At 36.6% G+C, this 20,219-nt stretch overlaps 1 protein-coding gene across 3 annotated transcripts in view; it reads right to left on the reverse strand.

The window, feature by feature from the left end:
- The window catches only part of LOC136034876 (synaptic vesicle glycoprotein 2C-like), an 84,065-nt gene extending 64,717 nt beyond the window's left edge, over positions 1-19,348 (reverse strand). The window contains exon 1 of one of the 3 annotated variants that reach the window (XM_065716356.1): positions 19,250-19,348. The gene's annotated coding sequence lies outside the window, so the exon portion shown is untranslated. Of the gene's footprint in view, positions 1-18,596; positions 18,616-18,696; positions 18,745-19,249 lie in introns of those variants that run through there. The other 2 variants (XM_065716357.1, XM_065716358.1) reach the window with 2 other exon arrangements.
- Positions 19,349-20,219: the final 871 nt, after the last annotated feature.

Consider the following 20,219-nt stretch of genomic DNA (forward strand, 5'->3'; position numbering starts at 1 on the left):
ACCACTTGGTCGATACGATGACTTCTGGCAAAAAAAAATATGAAATTCCACATTTTTGTAGATAGGAGCTTGAAATTTTTAATATAGGGTTCTCAGGTACGCTGAATGCAATGGTGTGATTTTCGTTAATATTCTGTGACTTTTTGGGGGTGTTTCCCCCTATTTTCCGAAATAAGGGAAATTTTCTCCGGCTCGTAACTTTTGATGAAAAAGACTAAATCTGATGAAACTTATACATTTAAAATCAGCATTAGAAGCCAATTCTTTTGATGTATCTTTTAGCATCAAAATTCTAGTAATTTATTACCTTTGTCACAGGGGTGGTGGGTTTTATGTCATTGTGGAGACATATTATTTTGATCTTTTGTCTATCCTGAGAAAGACGGATATCTTAGTGATTCCATTCGTATATGATTGGGGGTTATAGAAGCTGGCGTAACGACAACCGGCTTGCGAGGGGGCTGATTGTCTTTCAATTATTTTCACCTCTTAAAATGGAATACTTAATTTATTTTATAGGCAGAAATCAGACAGAAAAAACGAATATACAGTTCAATTCCCCATTAATTGTTATTTTTTCCAAATTATAATAACTACTGCCTCAATTGAATTTCAGCCCCTTCCCCTTCTAGTGAGACTACATATTGCAGAAGGCTATAGAAGTTTATAGAGGTAGGATATAGAAGTGTAGAATTTTGCATTATTTTTGTTCTTATTTCTAATCAAAAGTTGGTTCGTAATTTCAGATAAAGCTAATTTGAAAAAAAACAATAGGCAAGAGTTTCAAAAATAACCTTGGGCTACAGCCGGTCCAACAGGGGGAGAGGGAGGGGGCGGGGATGTAATTTTGATGGCAGCAAGTTTCCCATCTCGAAAGTGCATTAAACGGAGAATTATACAGCCTTTTTTATTGCTTTCTTTAATCCGACTTCTGCTTTACAATGTATATTTATCAAAAAGGACATCAGAAGCAAAAAAATGTATCAATGTTTTGATAATTTTGCGAACGAAACAATGAAGATACTGCTTGATGTCTTTTAACACTGATTGATTAAAAAAAAAAAGCTTTCTCAAAGAAAAGTATAGAGTTACTTTGAACCCATGATGAGCAGAAATAAAGTAAAATTATAATTCAAAGTTAAAATAAAATGAATCATTATCAATAAATAAATATATAAACGAACAGAAATCACCAGAAATAAGAGCAGGGCTAACGCCTCGAAGCTTTCCAAAGGCCAAAGCGTCATTTGTGCTTTACTGAAAACATAATATATTTTAAACTTTTTCTCTCTTGTAATGTTAACAAATCGAAAACTGTCGAGTCTTCCAGGAATGAATATTATAATATATTTAACCGTCAGTCAAATTTTATTAGGTCTTGTCAGTAATCTTGGTTTTTATGACAATTTTATCTTTTCTTATTTTGTTGAAGCTAAGGTGTCTAGGGACACCTTAGGGGCGATAGCCCTACTCTTCTTTGATGTAGTTTCTGTTTGTTACAATACTGCCTTGATAATTCATTGTAATTTCTGCTTGTTTTGGATCTCATTTATTCTTTGATAGTGACCTCAGCCTGGATATGCATCCAGGTTGTCAAAAGGGTTATCTGCAATATATGAGGCTAAGGGTATAAACAAAGTCAATGTAATCCAACTGAAACTTTGAGCCAATATTGGGGGAGCAGAAATCAGGCAAAGTCTAAATTTTCCCTTGGGGGGACCAAGAGGAGCTGATTAAGGACAAAGGATGTTTGAAGAAAAATGTGATTGCATTGATTCTTAGTGCAAAATATTCTTTTTTTAAGTTTATCTGCTTAAAATTTAAGGCACTGTAGACACCTTCATTAAAGTTTCAGAAGCATAGGAACCTCAACTGGAAAACAAACTCGTTGCATGGATTTTTGATTTTCTGATTTTATTTTCTAAATACCTAATGAGAACTTTTTTTAATAAGTGAGCTCAAAATACATTTATTTAAACAAAGAAGCAGTTAAAGCAAAATATAACACAATAAGATTCTTGTAATGAATGATCACTTAATGTTTTTATGGCACTTGGTATTAACCAAGTGACATATAGCGATCGCAAATTCTGTCGGTCTGTCCCGGTTTTGCTACTTTAGGCACTTCCAGGTAAGCAAGGACGATGAAATTTGGCAAGGCGTATCAGGGACCCGACCAGATTAAGTTAGAAATAGTCGTCTTCCCGATTTCACCATCTGGAGGGGGGCGGTAGTGGGGGGCCGGTTAATTCGGAAAAAATAGAAAAAAGAGAATTATCTTTAACTTACGAACGGGTGATGGGATCTTAACGAAATTTGGTTTTTGGAATGATATCGTGTCTCAGAGCTCTTATTTTAAATCCCGACCAGATTCCATGACCTTAGAGGGAGTCGAAGAGGGGGGAGAACCTAAAATCTCGGAAAACGCTTAGGGTGGAGGGATCGGGATGAAAATGTGTGGGGAAAATGAGCAGAAGTCCTAGATAAGTGATTGACATAACCGAAACGGATCTGTTCTGTTCGGGGGGTGGGAGGAGGGGTTTAATTCTGAAAAATTAGAAAAAATGAGGAATTTTTAACTTACGAAGGAGTGATCGGATCTTAATGAAATTTGAAATTTTGAAAAGATATCGTGTCTCAGAGCTCTTTTTTTTAATCCCGACCAGATCCGGTGACATTGGGGGGAGCTGGGGGGGAGCCTAAAATCTTGGAAAACGCTTAGAGTGGAGGGATCGGGATGAAACTTGGTGAGAAAAATAAGCACAAGTCCTAGGTAAGTGATTGACATAACCGGAACGGATCCGCTCTCTTTGGGGGAGCTGGGGGGCTAGGGTTAATTCTGAAAAATTACACAAAGTGAGGTATTTTTAACTTACGAAGGAGTGATCAGATCTTGGTGAAATTTGATTTTTGGAAGGATATCGTGTCTCTGAGCTCTTATTTTAAACCCGACCGGATCCGGTGACATTGGGTAAAGTTGTCGGGGGGGGCCTAAAATTTTGGATAACGCTTAGAGTGGAGGGATCGGGATGAAACTTGGTGGTAATAATCATAAGTCCTAGATACGTGATTGAAATAACCGGAACGGATCCGCTCTCTTTGGGGGAGTTGGGGGAGGAGGGTTAATTTTGAAAAAAAGGAAGATATTTTTAACTTACGAAGGAGTGATCGGATCTTAATGAAATTTGATGTTTAGAAGGATATCGTGTCCCGGAGCTCTTATCTTAAATCCCGACCGGATCCGGTGAAGGGGAAGTAGGGGGCGGAACCTAAAATCTTCGAAAACGCTTAGAGTGAAGGGATCGGGATGAAGCTTGGTGGGAAAAATAAGCACAAGTCCTAAATACAGGATTGACATAACCGGAACGAATCTGCTCTCTTTGGAGGAGTTGGAGGGAGGGTTAATTCTAAAAAATTAGAAAAAAAGAGGTATTTTTGACCGGAATTCTTGGAAAACATGAAAATCGAGGTATCTTACGAATGGGTGATCGGATCTTAATGAAACTTGATATAGAGAAGAATCTTACATCTCAGATGCTCCATTTTCAATTCGAATCAGATCCGGGGACATAGAAGGTTGGAGGGGGAGAACAGAAATCTTGGAAACTGGAAATCTTGGAAAACCTTAGAGTGGAGAGATCGGGATGAAACTTGATGGGAAGAATAAGCACAAGTTATAGATACGAGATTGACATAATTGGTACGGATCCGTTCTCTTTGAGGGAGCTGGGGGTGGTTCATTTGGAAAAATCAGAATAATTGAGGTATTTTTAACTTAAGAACGGGTGACCGGATCTTAATGAAATTTGATATTTAGACGGAATCCATGTCTCAGAGCTCTTATTTCAAATCCCGACCAGATCTTTTGACATTGGTGAGAGTTGGAGGGGGAAACCGGAAATCTTGGAAAACACTTATAAATGTCGTAGATACGTGATTGGCGTAACCGGACTGGATCCGCTCTCTTTGGTGGAGTTAGGTGGTGGGGTTCAGTGCTTTGGCGAGTTTGGTGCTTCTGGACGAGTTTGGCAGGCGTGGCAGGGAGCTCCACAAATTGACTTGACAAAGTCGTTTTACCGATTCGACCATCTGGGGGGCTGAAGGGAGAGGAAAAATTAGAAAAATCGAGGTATTTTTAACTTACGAGTTGGTGATTGGATCTTAGTGAATTTTATTATATAGAAGGACCTCGTGACTCAGAGCTCTTATTTTAAATCCCGACCGGCATTAAGCCTCTGATTTTCCTTTTAAAGCAATCTATTGATCCTTAGAATTTTGCTAGAGCTCATACCATATGAGCTTTTGGCTTTTGGCTCTTCCAACCTCGTCACAAGTGCCATATGAGCTCTTAGCTCTTGTTCTAAATTAAAGTTGCAACAAAATGGAAATTAGAATTAACTCAGCCTAGTAGAAGGCCATAAATAAAGCAGATTTTCTATTAATTTATTTGAACAATATTCCTGCTGCCCATCCATCCAAAGTTCTTCAGTAAAATTCTGATTAAAATTTATTGCAATTTTCTTCTATAAATCAATGAAGAAACATTGCCAATCAAAAGGGAACATAAATTAAATTTTAAAAAAATTTAAAGTTTTTCAAAAAAAATTTAAAAGAGCTGCAATAAGCCAAAGTTAAGCAGAAATAAATTCAAATAATCGTCCAAATTTATAATGAACAGATATGCAAAAACTTAAAATAAACAGCTAGAAATTACAATGAATAACAGGCAAACTTGAAACAAAAAGAAATTACCACAAACCAAGCACGGATCCAGAGCCTTAATTTGAAAGGGGCGGCAGTGCCAAAAGAAGAAAGTGGGACATCATCCCGCCCATTCAATTTTGTTTAAAATAATTGAATTAACGATGGGTTTACTATCAATGTTATGTAACGCAACGAGACATCAACTTGTTTACTTTGCTATTTTCGCAAGGCATTGGGAAGCTGTGTCGAGTTCGAGATTGCCACTAAACGTCGATATCCGTTGGCCAATCAGGGGCGACCCCAGTCAAAGGGAAGGTTATGCAATCGTTGCCTGTTGCATTCGGTAAGTTGTAATATTTTCGATTGTTCTTTGATACCATCACAATGAGGTAAGTTTGCAATATAAGATGAATGGATAATCTAAGCGCCTGGGCACCAACGTGAAAGGCTCCTATAGAAATGGGACAAAAAAAAATACAGAAAAATCTTTTTTCAAACGACTAAGCCGAGAACGCACCCGTTGATTGAATGACAATGTTTGAAGATGATGGGATTATTTCAGATGTTGTTACCGGTACTGTTGACAAATGTATTCAAAAGCAAAGAAAAGGGGCAAGGAATCAAACAGTTCGTGGTAACAAACTGTAGTAAGAAGCGACCCGGCTCAATAGTAACCAAAACTCTAAAAAATGGAATTTTGATACCAATAGCTACATAAAAAAAATCGCATTTTAATGCTGCTTTTAAATATATAAGTTTCATCAAGTTTAGTCTTGCCCATCAAAAGTTACGAGCCTGAGAAACATTGCCTTGTTTTAGAAAATAGAGGGAAACAACCCCTAAAAGTCATAGGATCTTAACGAAAATCACACCATCAGATTCAGCGTATCAGAGAACCCTCTTGTAGAAGTTTCAAGTTCCTATCTATCAAAATGTGGGATTCTGTATTTTTTGCCAGAAGGCAGATCACGGATGCGTGTTTATTTGTTTGTTTGTTGTTGTTTTTTCCCCCATAGGTGATCATATCGACCCAGTGGTCCTAAAATCTTGCGAGAGGGCTCATTCTAACGGAAATGAAAAGTTCTAGTGCTCTTTTTAAGTGACCAAAAAATTGGAGGGTATCTAGGCCCCCTCCCACGCTAACTATTTTCCCAAAGTCACCGGATCAAAATTCTAAAATTTTATTCAGCGTAGTCGAAAAACCTTATAACTATGTATTTGGGGACAACTTAGACCCCCACAGTCCCCGCGGGAGCGGCTACAAGTTACAAACTTTGATCAGTGCTTACATATAGTAATGGTTATTTGGAAGTGTACAGACGTTTTCAGGAGGTTTTACCGGTTGGGTGGGGGGGGGGTTGGGTTGAGAAGAGGGGGATACGTTGGGAGAACTTTCCTTGGAGGAATTTGTCATGGAGGAAGAAAATTTCCATGAAGGGAGCGCAGGATTATCTAGCATTATTAAAACAAAACAATGAAAAAATAAATATGAAACAGGTTTTTCAACTGAAAATAAGGAGCAGCATTAAAACTTAAAACGAACAGAAATTATTACGCATATGATGGGCTCACCTCCTCCTAATACCTCGCTCTTTACGCTAAAGTATTTTTAATAATTTCAACTATTTATTCTACGGCTTTTGTGATTCAGGGGTCATTATTAAGAAATTGGGACAAAATTTAAGCTTTAGCGTAAAGAGCGAGGTACTGACGAGGGGGATAACCCCCTCATATACGTAATAAAAACATGATAATACAGAATTTCGTTACGTAAGCTAATTTGTAAGTTACGTATATACTTTTACTAATAAAAACATTCGTAAAAAATTAAAAGTTCTAGTTGCCTTTTTCAGTAACCAAAATATCCGAGGGCAACTAGGCCTCCTCCCTCGCTCCTTTTTTTTCTCGAAATTATGCGATCAAAACTATGAGAAAGCCATTTAGCCAAAAAAAACAAATATGCAAATTTCGTTTTAATTATTTTGAGCCAAAATCAAAACATGCATTGATTCAAAAACGTTCAGAAATTAAATAAAAAAAAACAAGTTTACGGAAAGTAAGGAGCGACATTAAAACTTAAAACGAACAGAAATTACTTCGTACATGAAAGGAGCTGCTTCCTCGTCAACGCCCCGCTATTTACGCTAAAGTTTTTTACTGTTTTAAAAAGTAGAGTTAAGAGAAAGAGTCAAACTCTTAATCTCTGAGATATTGCAAATTTGCTCTTTGACCACTAGGAAGCACATTATGTCTTTCGATTTAGTTCAACATTCTCTAGAAGTTTAAACTTGAAACCCTTAGTTGCTCTTGAAATAATGCAGATACATCTTTGAATAAAACGGATGTCAAGCATGATGACTTTTGATTTAGTTCCATAAATGCCAGAACATCCTCTTAAAGTTTCATTTTAGTACCCTAAGCTGTTACAGTGTATTGCAGATACACTGTTCTTGTTATTTGCATGCACGCAGTATCTCGTGTTTAAGCGTTACATCTCCCTCAACATTCCCTGAAAGTTTCAATTTGAAGCCAAGGATCTTCCTAAGATAATGAATGAATGTAGAAACAGTGTATTGACAATGTGCATGCACATAGCCTCTTTTTATTTAGTTCAACGCCTACTTCATTACTCCCTGAAGTTTTACCTTTATATCTGTCACCTTTTTGGACACACCCAGGATCAAGCACTAACCCCTTTTCCAATACTGAATTATACATGTAAACAACTGACAACTCTTATGATCTACAGCCCTTTCCCAAAGGTCTTGGTGAGTCAATCCACCCCTGGAGGCCAAGCTATTGAACCCTTTCAATTATTTTGAACAAAGTGGATGCTTCAAAATTTTCTGAGATGTATTTGCGGGAGGAAGTTTGAAAATGCCGTGGAAAGGGGACTGGATACCTCCAAGTACCTTTTCATAGATAGCACAATAGCAAGGCCTATGTAAAGAGGGAAGTGGGTAAAATGTCTTATCTACTTTCTTTCTTTCTTTCTTTTTTTTTTGGGGGGGGGGGGTTCTGACCAAGGCAATTTATATAGAAAGAGTTGTCACAGAAACATCAGAAGGAGCTCATTTAATTGGAAAATGGAAATTCTAGTGCCCTTTTTAAGAGTCAAAAGATATTGGAGGGCAACCCGCCACCATCTCAAACCCAACATTTTCCTAAACACATTCAACCAAAATTTTGAGATAGTCATTTTGTTCAGCATAGTTGAAAGGTCCAGTAATTATGTTTTTGGTGGTGTCAACCCCCCCCCCCCCCAAAAAAAAAAAACCTTCAAGGAAAAAGTTATAAGTTATTGTTGTTGCCAATTATTAACATATAAGCTTTTATGGAAGGGATAATTGCATAAACTTTGGAGGGGGTTTGTTGGATAGGAAATAAGAAGTTCTAGTGTCCTTTTTATGAGTCGGAGTCCTTTTCTACGAGTTTTGCCGGAGGACAGGTACCCCCACCCCACAAGTTAAGAAGTCAAACAACAATGTCTCATGGATTGACAAAACTCACCACAGCCCCAAGGCAAGGTATATAAGATATCCCAGTTACCTTTGCTAACATATAAAGTTTTTATGGTCGGATGGTTCTACAAGCTTTGGAGAAGGCTCATTTGATTTAAACTCAAATTTCTAGTTTGCTTTTGAAGAGTCAAAATTGATTGGAGGGCAACCATCCCCCAAAAATTAAAACTTCACAAAATGCATCAAAATTTGTATATATACATTTTTGTGGCTTTTTTTAGAAGTAGAATTAAGCCGTTGGGCAAGTAGAAGGGGGGGGCTCAAGTCTGTAGCTCCCTTTGCTCTATATTCTTTTTATGGATGTTTTGTACAATGGGGGTTACAAATACTTTAAAAATACATCACAATTTGTTTATTTGTGTTTTTGTAGTTTTTTTACAAGTATACTTCGGGTGATGTGGGAGGGGTTGAGCTTAAGCCTGGTAAACCCTTCACTCTGGATACAGCCTTGAGTTTTTATTTGACAAAATATCCATTTTTTATTTGGCCTTTGCTTTGAAATTGCTTAAAATATGTTTGCTTTCAGTAAAGTACAAATGACACTTGCGCTATAATTGGGATAAAAGGAGGATCACTTTCCAGTTCATATATCTAGTAATTTCTGTTCTTGTGGTTGAATTAATTATGTAATCTTTTTCCGAAAAATAATTTTTCAAAGAAAACTACATAAGTCCATTACACCAAAGCTGAGCAAAAACAGAATCAAAGGATCTACCAAAGGAAAAACTATCACGGATCAGTATGAATAGATGAAACCTAAAACGAAAAGAAATAAAATAAAGAACCAAGTCCAACTCAAAACCGGCTGATATTAACATGAGCAGAGCTCACAACTCCTATGCCGTCTCAAGGCTAGATTCGCACTTTACCAAAAAAATTAAATATTTTCACTTTTATATTTTTAACAACAGCTAAGAGCTCATATGGCACTTTTGACGAGGCAAGAAGAGCTAAGAGCCAAGAGCTCATATGGTATGAGCTCTAACAAAATTCTAAGAATCAATAGATTGATTTAAAAGGAAAATCAGAGGCTTAATGCCGGTCAGGATTTAAAATAAGAGCTCTGAGACACGATTTCCTTCTAAATATCAAAATTCATTAAGATCCGATCACCCCCTCGTAAGTTATAAATACCTAATTTTTTTTATTTTTTCCTCTCCCTTTAGCCCCCCAGATGGTCGAATCTGGTAAAACGACTTTATCAAGTCAATGTGTGCAGCTCCCTGACACGCCTACCAATTTTCATCGTCCTACTCCAATTTTCACGTTTTCCAAGAATTCCGGTTTCCCCCTCCAACTCCCCCCAATGTCACAGGATCTGGTCGGAATTTAAAATTAGAGCTTTAAAGCATAAGATCCTTCCAAATACCTAATTTCATTAAGATCTGGTCACCCTTTCGTAAGTTACAAATGCCTCAATTTTCAACCCCCTCCCCAATCCACCAAAGAGAGGAGATCCGGTCCGGTTATGTCAGTCACGTATCTTAGACAGGTTTTTATTCTTCCCATCCGGTTTCATCCTGATCTCTCCGCTTTAAATATTTTCTAAGATTTCCGGTCCCCCCCAACTGCCCCCTCCCCCCAATGACGCTGGAACCGGTTGAGATTTAAAATAAGAGATCTGAGTTACGAGGTCCTTCTAAATATGAAGTTTCATGAAGATCCAATCACTCCTTCGTAAGTTAAAAATACGTCATTTTTTCTAATTTTTCAGAATTAATCCCCCCCCCAAAAGATGGATCCGTTCCAATTATGTAAATTACGTATATAAGACTTTTGCTTATTTTCCCCACCAAGTTTCATCCCGATCCCTCCAATCTAAGCGTTTTCCATGATTTTAGGCTCCCCCACCCCAAACTCCCCCCAAAGTCACCAGATCCGGTCGGGATTTAAAGTAAGAGCTTTGAGACACGATATCCTTATAAATATCAAATTTCATTGAGATCCGATCACCCGTTCGTAAGTTGAAAATACCTCATTTTTTCTAATTTTTCAGAATTAACCCCACCCTCCCCAACTACCCCAAAGAGAGCGGATCCGTTCCGGTTATGTCAATCATGTATCTAGGACTTGTGCTTATTTTTCCCACCAGGTTTCATCCCGATCCCTCCAATCTAAGTGTTTTCCAAGATTTTAGGTTTCCCCCTCCTCCCAACTCCCCCCTCCAATGTCACCAGATCCGGTCAAGATTTAAAATAAGAGCTCTGAGACACGATATCCTTCTAAATATCAAATTTCATTGAGATCCGATCACCCGTTCGTAAGTTAAAAATGCCTCATTTTTTCTAATTTTTCAGAATTAACCCCCCCCCCCCAGACTGTCCCAAAGAGAGCGGATACGTTACGGTTATGTCAATCATGTATCTAGGACTTGTGCTTATTTTCCCCACCACGTTTCATCCCGATGCCTCCACTCTAAGTGTTTTCCAAGATTTTAGGTTTCCCCCTCCCAATTCCCCCCACCCAATGTCACCAGATTCTGTCGGGATATAAAATTACAGCTCTGAGACACGATATCCTTCTAAAAATCAAATTTCATTAAGATCTGATCAACCGTTCGTAAGTTAAATTACTTCAATTTTTCAATTTTTTCCAAATTGACAGGCCCCCCACTCCCCCCCCCAGATGGTCAAATCGGGAAAACGGCTATTCCTAATTTAATCTGGTCCGGTCCCCGATACGCCCGAAGTAGCAAAACCGGTGCCCAAAGTAGTAAAACCGGGAAGGACAGACAGACAGACTGACAGAATTTGCGATTGCTATATGTCAGTTGGTTAATACCAAGTGCCATAATAAAATTAAAAATTATTAAGATTTAAATGAATAAATATCAGCGTATGTATATTAAACTGACAAAACACATTCGTTTGTATTTTTTTTTTTTTTTTTGTAAATTGCAACTTCTGTTCTGGCCTGAGAAGCGCATAGAGCCTGGTTTGTACAAGCCTGTTCTGTTGGGTGCAGCAGAGGAGATAATTCCAGATCAGCTGAAAGCAGATGAACTCAGACGACTACAGAAGGATGACAAAAGCTTGGTATGTTGTTTTAAGCAAGCCCTGCTACGTGAAAGCTATGAGATCCTTGATGGCTTGTTGTATAGGAAGAGGACTTCGTCAATGGGTGAGGAGGTATTTCAACTTGTTGTGCCTTAATCTTACAGATCCTTCATCATGAAGCTGGCTCATGACTCACCATGAAGAGGACATTCTGTTAACCAGCAGACTTGTGATGGATTTTGCATCGTTTCTTCTGGCCAAGAGCAAGAGGAGATGTCCGAAAATACTTTAAAACGTGTGAACCATGTGAGCTCACCGCTAGACTGAATGCAAAGGAGAAGGCACCCCTAATTTCCTTACCCATAGTGAAAGAGCCCTTCTGCCACATGGCTTTGGACACTGTTGGGTCATTAAAAACATCACAGAATGGTCGTCGGTTTCTGCTGGTAAATTCAGACTATGCCACTAGATAGCCAGAAGCTCTACCTCTATGGACAGCCAATGAAAGAAAGATTGCGGAGGTCCTTGAACAGTTCTTTTGGCGAGTTGGAGTTCCTTTTGAGATTTTGACCAACCAAGGATCAAACTTTCTGTCCAAAAGTTTAAGGGAAGTTTATAAAATGCTTGGTATAAAAGCGATAAAGACTTCTCTGTATCATCTGCAGACCAATGGGCTTGTTTGTGCATCGCAAAACGGTTCAGTTTTCGCTGGATTTCAGCCCCTTCGAACTCCTGTATGGTGGGCTACCAAGAGGACCACTGGATATCCTCAAGGAACAGTGGTAGCACCAACGACTCTAAGACAAAATCGATCAACTACTGAGCTATTGCAAGTACGTTCTCGCATTGAAAAACTGATGTAGGAAGCTAAAAAAAAACTGGATAAAAGCAGCAAGCCAACAAAAGAAGCTCTATGACCGTCGTGCAAAGCCTCGTGAACTTCAGGTGGGAGATGGAGTCCTAGTGCTTTTGGCAGCAAGTAGCCACAAGCTGAAAATGTGGTGGCAAGCCTCCAGAAATTGGCCGAGTAAATTACAGGTCAATTACGCCAAAAGTGAGGAAGAAATACAGTGTTTCACATCAACCTTCTGTGGAGATTCCAGAGGAGATTACCAGAAATTTTGATGACAGCCACTGACAGCAAACTGGATGAACACTCATCTGGTGGTGACAGCGAAGTTTGTTCAGGTCTCTGTGTATCAGTGGATTTCAGAGAAACTTCCTCAAGGACACTGGGAAGAACTACGAATGTGAAACATCAGATTGATACCAATGAGTGACGACTTCCAAGGCAGAGGTCACATCGCATCCCACAAATCTGGCAGGTCACCATTAAAGAGAGTCAACTGTATGCTCGACTTGAGCATCATCAAACCATCTTCTAGTTCATGGTGCTCTCCAGTCATCATGGTAAAAAAAAATCGGACAGATCACTATGCTTCTGTCTAGATTTTCATGGGCTTAAAAAAATATCTCGTTTTACCCCGTATAGACAAGCTCCTGGAGATGTTTGGCAGAAAGAAAATATTTAGTGTCCTTGACTTGGTTAGAGGGTATTGGCAAATTGAGCTGGAGAAAGGTAGCTAGGGAAAGACAGTATTACAGATGTCTTCCGGGATCTATCAGTTTCTGGTCATGCCATTCGGCTTACAATGGTGCTCCCGAGACTTTTCAGTGCTGTACAGATAAGGTTTTAGAGCCCCAAAAGGCATTTACTTGTGCCTATTTGGACAATATTGTCATCTTTAGCGACTCTTAAAGAAGCACTTAGGTACACATTAAAAAAAAAGCAATAGAGTGCATACAAGAAGCAGGGTTGAAGGTCTACCCAAGAAATTAGATGAATAATAATAATAATATTAGGAGAAGATGGGTCAACTCTAGAAACAAATTACATAGCTTTGCCTTATATCCCAATGTTACCACAGAAATTAAGAAGAGAATTAAAAAACTTAATAGAAAACAGCATTTAAATCAGGACAAACTCTGAGCTAAATAACGGAAAAAACAAGATTCTAAGAAACATACAAAAGGGAGCATACAAAATTCCATGCTCTTGTGGGATGCAGGAAGAAAGCAGCAGAATTTAGAAAATGAGGTTAAGCAACATAAAAATGCCATAGATTGTTCTCTAAAACATAATCAAAAACCAGAAACGTTAGAAGCAGCTGTACCAGACCAAATATTTCATTTTCCTCATCACAGTATTTTATTTGATCAGACAAAAATTGTAGATATGTCTGAAGGACTTTTGCAAAGTTTCAGAAAAATTATAGAAATAAAAAATATTATCTATTGGGGTATTAGCATTAATAGAGATGAAGAAGATTTTAGGATAAACTCAATTTATAATAGTTTAATTAAGGAGCGGGTAAAATCTTCTAAAAAAACATTTAATATATATATATATATATATATATATATATATATATATATTAAATAAAAAAACTAGTTTTTTAACTGAAAGTAAGGAGTGACATTAAAACTTAAAACGAACAGAAATTATTCCCGTGTATCAAAGGGGCTGTTCCCTTCTCAACGCCCCGCTCTTTAAGCTAAAGTTTGACTCTTTCTCTCAATTCTACTTTATTAAAGAGTAAAAAACTTTATCGTAAAGAGCGGGGCGTTAGGAAGGCAACAGCCCCTTTCATACACGGAGCAATTTCTGTTCATTTCAATAATTATTAAAATTATTAAAAATTATTAAATTAATTATTAAAAAATGTGTGCCATTTAATGAAGGCTTACAATATTAAAGCCCATAAAACCTAAAATTTTGGGATACGATTCATATATATATATATATATATATATATATATATATATATATATATATATATATATATATATATATATATATATATATATATATATATATATATACATATATATATATATATATATATATATGTATATATATATCAAACAGTTGGTGGTAATGAACGACCCAGCTCAATACTAAACGAAACTCTAAAAATAGAATTTTGATACTAAAAGATACATCAAAAGAATCGGATTTTTATTCTCATTTTAAATATATAAGTTTCATGAAATTTAGTCTTTGTCATCAAAAGTTACGAGCCTGAGAAAATTTGCCTTATTTTGGAAAATAGGGGGAAACACCACCTAAAAGTCATAGAATCTTAACGAAAATTACACCATCTAATTCAGCGTATCAGAGAACTCTACCGTAAAAGTTTCAAGCTCCTAACTACAAAATGTGGAACATAGTATTTTTTGCCAGAAGACTGATCAAGGGTGCATGTTTTTTTTGTTTTTTTTTCCTGAGGTCATTGTATCAACCAAGTGGTCCTAGAATGTTGCAAGAGGGCTCATTCTAACATAAATGGAAAGTTCTAGTACCCTTTTTAAGTGACCAAAAAATTGGAGGGCACCTAGGCCCCCTCCCACACTCATTTTTTCCCAAAGTCAACAGATCAAAATTTTGAGATAGCCATTTTGTTTAATTTTTATTTAATAATAACAATAATTATAATTACCATTAATAAATAATAATTACCATTCCTGAATCAGCTACAAATCGCAATCTACTCTCACTAACCAGTTTTCTTTTTAAACATGCTTTTAGACTTTGGTGACTATTAGCTGCTTTGCAGTGTTTTAGCCCTTAAATGGCTAAAAATGGAATTTGCCCCAGAAGCAACAAATGAATTACAAAAGCATCAAGTGATACATTCACTATCATCCTAGCCAAATTATGCTCAAAGTACAAATTCACCCCTGTAAGTTGAATCAACTAGGCTATGATGAGCCAAAAATCAGAAAAAGAGAGGGAAACATGAAGGAATGGGTAAAATTCTAATTTAACCACATTTTGTGGGGTTTGATTAGGTTTGATTAGCAGCCCACATAGTTAAAATAAAAATCATGTGAAGTGCAATAGCACTGTCTAAGTAAAGATACAGGATAAGTCAAAGTATTACCAACAGATTATGTAACATTATATAGTTACATATACATATTCCCCACATTTAACATTTAAAAGTATTCAAAAAAGTTAAAGTTATCCATTGGGTATTGTTTGACAAGGAAAAATATGAACAAATCCAGAAAACATGAACATGTATTTTTGTTTAAAAAACCTTTGTATTTTTGTTTAAAAAAACAAATTCTATAAAAATTATGCCAAAGTTTGTCTTGTGTAAACCAGGGCATGGGTGGTATACATTTCTGGAAGAGATTAGACTGAATATTGTTTTTATGTCTATAATTCCCTCTGCCAGCAAAGCTTGGTCTCTTACTGCTGCATGACATAACTGATAACAATAGAAAAAGACAAAGAGTTGGACACTGCTTATACATGCACATACCTTTACTATATTATGAGGAAAAGATACATGCTTCGTTTGAATTCACTGTATTCTATTCTCAGCAGACATTTTGTAAAGCATGCCGATGCTGAGATTAAAAGTCCCACAAGTAGCATTGGCGTTGTGTCAGATGCAACTAATTTCAGTCATGATTCTTAGCAAATTTATGTCAATTCTTTTTTCAGAGTTGGTTAAAAGGAATAATTAGAAAAGCAAAAATAGTGAGAAGTCAGCATAGTATTGTAGGCTACATAGCAGCAGCCCAACATTTGCAGGTTAGTATGTGAATCCAAAACATAAGGAATAGGAAGTTATCAGCTCTTATTAGGCATTTCAATTACAAATAAGAGAAGAGTTTCAATTAAATCCTGGAAGAAATTAAAAAAATTAAATGATTCCTGGAGCAGATCCCCCATCTACCAAATTCAAGTCCAAACAACTGTTTTGACCTATCTAGATATACTATCAGCATTTTAAGAAGTGCTAAGTCTCATTTTCTTTTTAGATGATTTTTTTTTTCATCCAGGAAATCATTTTCACTGTATATATACCTCCTTATTCTTCAATGATTCCATTTCTGTCCTATTTGCAGATGTAGAGCCTATACTTATTTCCACTTCTGCAAGTTTTAAAACAAGAGAATGTTATTTTGAACTGATAAATGTTCAATATTCAGGGTATCAGGGGATGAAATTGACCTGAGCAAATGTGGCAAAACCAGAAGCATAGAAATTTTTTTAGTTTTGTAATTAACAAGGCTCAAGTTTTTACTTGATAAAATTTCAAAAGCAGTTTATTTGGAAAAATATTAATGTAGAACATGTTATGTGTAATGGACTACTATTTTTCTCATTTTACATATGTCACAAAAAAGCATGGATTAATTAAAAAAAATTATCTGCTCAAAATAAAGAGCAGACTTGACACTTAAAACAAGCAACAGTTATAAAACTACTTAATAAATTATAGTTTTTTTCTTCAAATTACTGAAGGGGCACCTGCCCCCATTGCCCCCCTCAGAAACACCACTGTCCAGGGAAGGTATTTTGAAATACATACCTCTAATCCTTCTGTCTCTAGAGGGCAGTGACCTTTAAAAATCCTTGTGTTATGAAAGGAAACCTTACAAAAAGGATCTTTTGCTTACACAAAGCACAAGAAACCTTCTTTCAGCTTCATAAGTTGCTTAATCCTAAGAAAGACTATGTCGTTTGAAGCTGCCAACACTGACCCACCAAAGGAAAAGGGGTGACATTATTTTAACCAAAAAAATCCTCTCTAAAAACACCCTTCCCAGTCTATTTGCACAGCCCTTGCATTCTGGTAGTAGAGGACATTCATTGAAGCTCTCCATGCAGCATTCCACAAGTAGACATAGAAGCCACTTCTTCAGCCAAAGAATCATCAATATGTGGAACCAGCTCTCTGAAGAAACAGTTCCTGCTACTAGAACTGACATGTTCAAGTCCCATCTTGATAGGGAATGGCTCTGCCATGAGTTCCTCTACAATTGGGAAGCTGAAGAGTCCTCCACAAGAGTCTAATCTAACAGCCCCAATCTACACCAAACAAATTCTTTTTTTCATGGAGCATCACAAGGATGGATAATCCTTATATTGCTCCAAATTGTGATTTAAGGTAATTAAGGTAATATTAACAATGCCCCACAATCAATCAAAAATAAACCTTTATGCTGATGATTCAAAAATCATCAGCCCTGCAAAAACAGTCAGAGTCAACCTAACCAGTCAACAAGGGATAGGAGACACACCATGAAGCTGTACTGCAAATAAGTTAACACCAGGCTGCAGAAACTTCTTCCTGAATAGAGTTGTAGGGCTTTGAAAATCCCTAAGTGATGAAGCAGTCATACCCCCTAGTGTGGAGGCCTTCAAGGGAGCTGTATAGACTTGTCAAAAAATCAAACTTCAAAGACTTAGAAATAAGAAAAGGGTTTACCTAGAAACTTAGCAACACCTTCCCAGAATATGTTTTTAGACCTGGATTCATTATTCAAAGTTTTATTTTCCTAATCTAACACCTTTTTGAGGTAACAAAAAGTAGCTAAACTAGAATTGGTAAAATTCTAGTTAATTGACTTCTTGCTATCTTGCAAAGAGTTTAGGTTAGGAAAATGAAACTTTCAGGGATGGTTCTACAGGCTAAAGTATGTCCCAGGAAGGTATTTTAAAGTACCCACCTCCACTCCTTCTCCCTCTAGAAGGCCCTGAAATTTGGCTACATGACAGGTACCTATTGAAATTTTGACAAAACAACAGTTTACCTTCATTTTCAGTTAGGCCTACTAGCTGCTTTTTCTCTGCCTTTAGTTCTGAAAATGCAATTCCTGTTATTTGAGTAGAATTTTGAGCCATATCAATGTTTTTTTTCAAAAATTAGGAAATGTATTTGCATATCTTTAAAACCTTACAAAATGGAATTGAGCAAAGTTATGAAGCTGAAAACAATTTTGTTGTACTTTAATTAAGAAGAAGATTTATTTTGCAAGGTTTCACTTTTATAACACACATATTTTTAAAGGTCATCAAAGGTGAAGGCCCTCTAGAGGGAGAAGGATTAGAGGTAGTTGCTTCAAAATACATTCCTGGGACATACTTTAGTCTGTAGATTCATCCCTGAAAGTTTCATTTTCCTAAACTAAGCCCTTTCTGAGATAGCTAGAAGTCAATTAACTAGAATTTTACCATAGTCATAAAGTAAGGGACACCACACTTTGACAAATGAAAAAAATAGCATGTAAGCCTATATAAAAAGGTACTATCCAATCTCTCTATAAATACAAATATTTTTGCCATCTAGTTGGATAATTTGGCAATCTCTATACCAATATTTAAATTTGTCAACTAGTTCACAAGGAAATTTGCCCCAGAAAACTATTCCTTTTCCAATTAGTTGACAAGTAATTCCTCCCCAGCAAAACTTTCTTTCCAACTAGCTAGAAACAAACATTTCCACAGAAACACTTCAATTAATCATCTAGTTGGCAAGTAACTTTTCCCCAGAAAAAATTTTTATTGACCAACTTTGTTGATGAAAAACTTTGCCCCAGAAAACTATTCCTTTTCCATCTAGTTGACAAGTAATTTCTCTTCAGCATCTATAAAGTAAGTAATCAAATCATACAATATCCTGTGTCATAACATGTGTACAAAATCTCAAATAATTTGCTTTAATTATACAATCATTATAGGTAGCGTTAGTTATAAGAAACCCACAAAATCATTAGGGTTGTACTTTTACTCATCTTTGTCCTAAGATCTTACATCTTTTGAAAGATGAAATCTTAGCACTAAGATCTTACATCTTATGGTATTTTTTTGTAAACATCTTTCATCATTCTGCTCAGCGCTCAAGAACAATGATGAGTATATAATCAAAGTACTCTCATCATAGCTTTATGTGGCAGAAAAATGATGTTCTTCACACTTTTTAATAGCATTAGTGAGCTGTAAGATCTTAGAACGAAGACGCAAAAAGAACACAAATCTGTGCAGAAAAGATATGAGATTTAAGTTTTAAGCATTTAAGCCTATATCAACAATAACAAACCCATGTGGCTGCAGAAATTTGAACCCTGGATAAATATATCTTAAACTGTGAGATAAAACGGTTTTTCTTTATTATTTGCATTATTCTTAATCTTGTGGAACCTTAAGTGTTAATTTAAGGGACCTACCACAGTGTTGGACTTTATTTATTCAGACTTCTAGGTCATTTGATCCATTTTCAAATCTCTTGGGAGTTGTGCATCCTTCTTCTTCTTATTAAGCAGACGGGCTTTTCAGTCGATACTATTTAGCCCTTTTCCTTTTGGCTCACTCTGTGGGATCGACAGAGCTATGGAGCTGGTTTGTCTTATATGATTTTTATCTGCTCAGATTTCTTGAAGTATATCTTTTGATGCCAGAAGTTGAATTATAAGAGAATATATATTGAGCTCTGTGCTCTGCGAGAGAGTGTGGTCAGCAAGACTCTTGGCTGTTAGTGGAATTTTGTGGTGTTTGAAGCATTCTAACATTTTACATCGCAGGGTATACTGTGCAGACGTCAGCATATTACATTCAAATAGGCAGTGATCTATTGTTTCATTCTTAAGATTACATGACCTGGAAAGGGGGGACGAGGGAACTTCGCCACTTGAATTATGGATCTGATATGAAAATGCCAGAAAATTTAGCCCATTTGAACCTGACCGAATTCTATGATAAATCTTGGAAAGGTGCTTACTTGGGAAAGGTGATAGGGTAGGATTCTTATTATTTAGCAGTACCTCTGTAAGTTACCAGCGGTAAATATCTCTAATGGGGATTGGTCTCCCACTTGGCTGGTCAATATTTAAAGCATTTTCTGCTATTTCATCTGCCTTATGGTTACCTATTATACCCGAGTGGCTTGGAATATACTGAGTATGAGTTAAAATACCTTTTGAAGCAAAAATATCAATAATCCTAAGACAAAGAAATGTGTCAATATCCATTTTATTTTGAGAAGCTGACGAAAGAAGCTCAAGGCTTGACAAAGAGTCAGAATATATTATAATATTTTTAATATTAACACTCATATATTTGTTAACCATGAGGAAATCTAATGCCATGATTATGGCATTTAGCTCGGCAGACATTACAAATGAATTATCGTGTAATCTC

Source organism: Artemia franciscana, chromosome 13, assembly GCF_032884065.1.
Source record: "Artemia franciscana chromosome 13, ASM3288406v1, whole genome shotgun sequence".
Taxonomy (NCBI): domain Eukaryota; kingdom Metazoa; phylum Arthropoda; class Branchiopoda; order Anostraca; family Artemiidae; genus Artemia; species Artemia franciscana.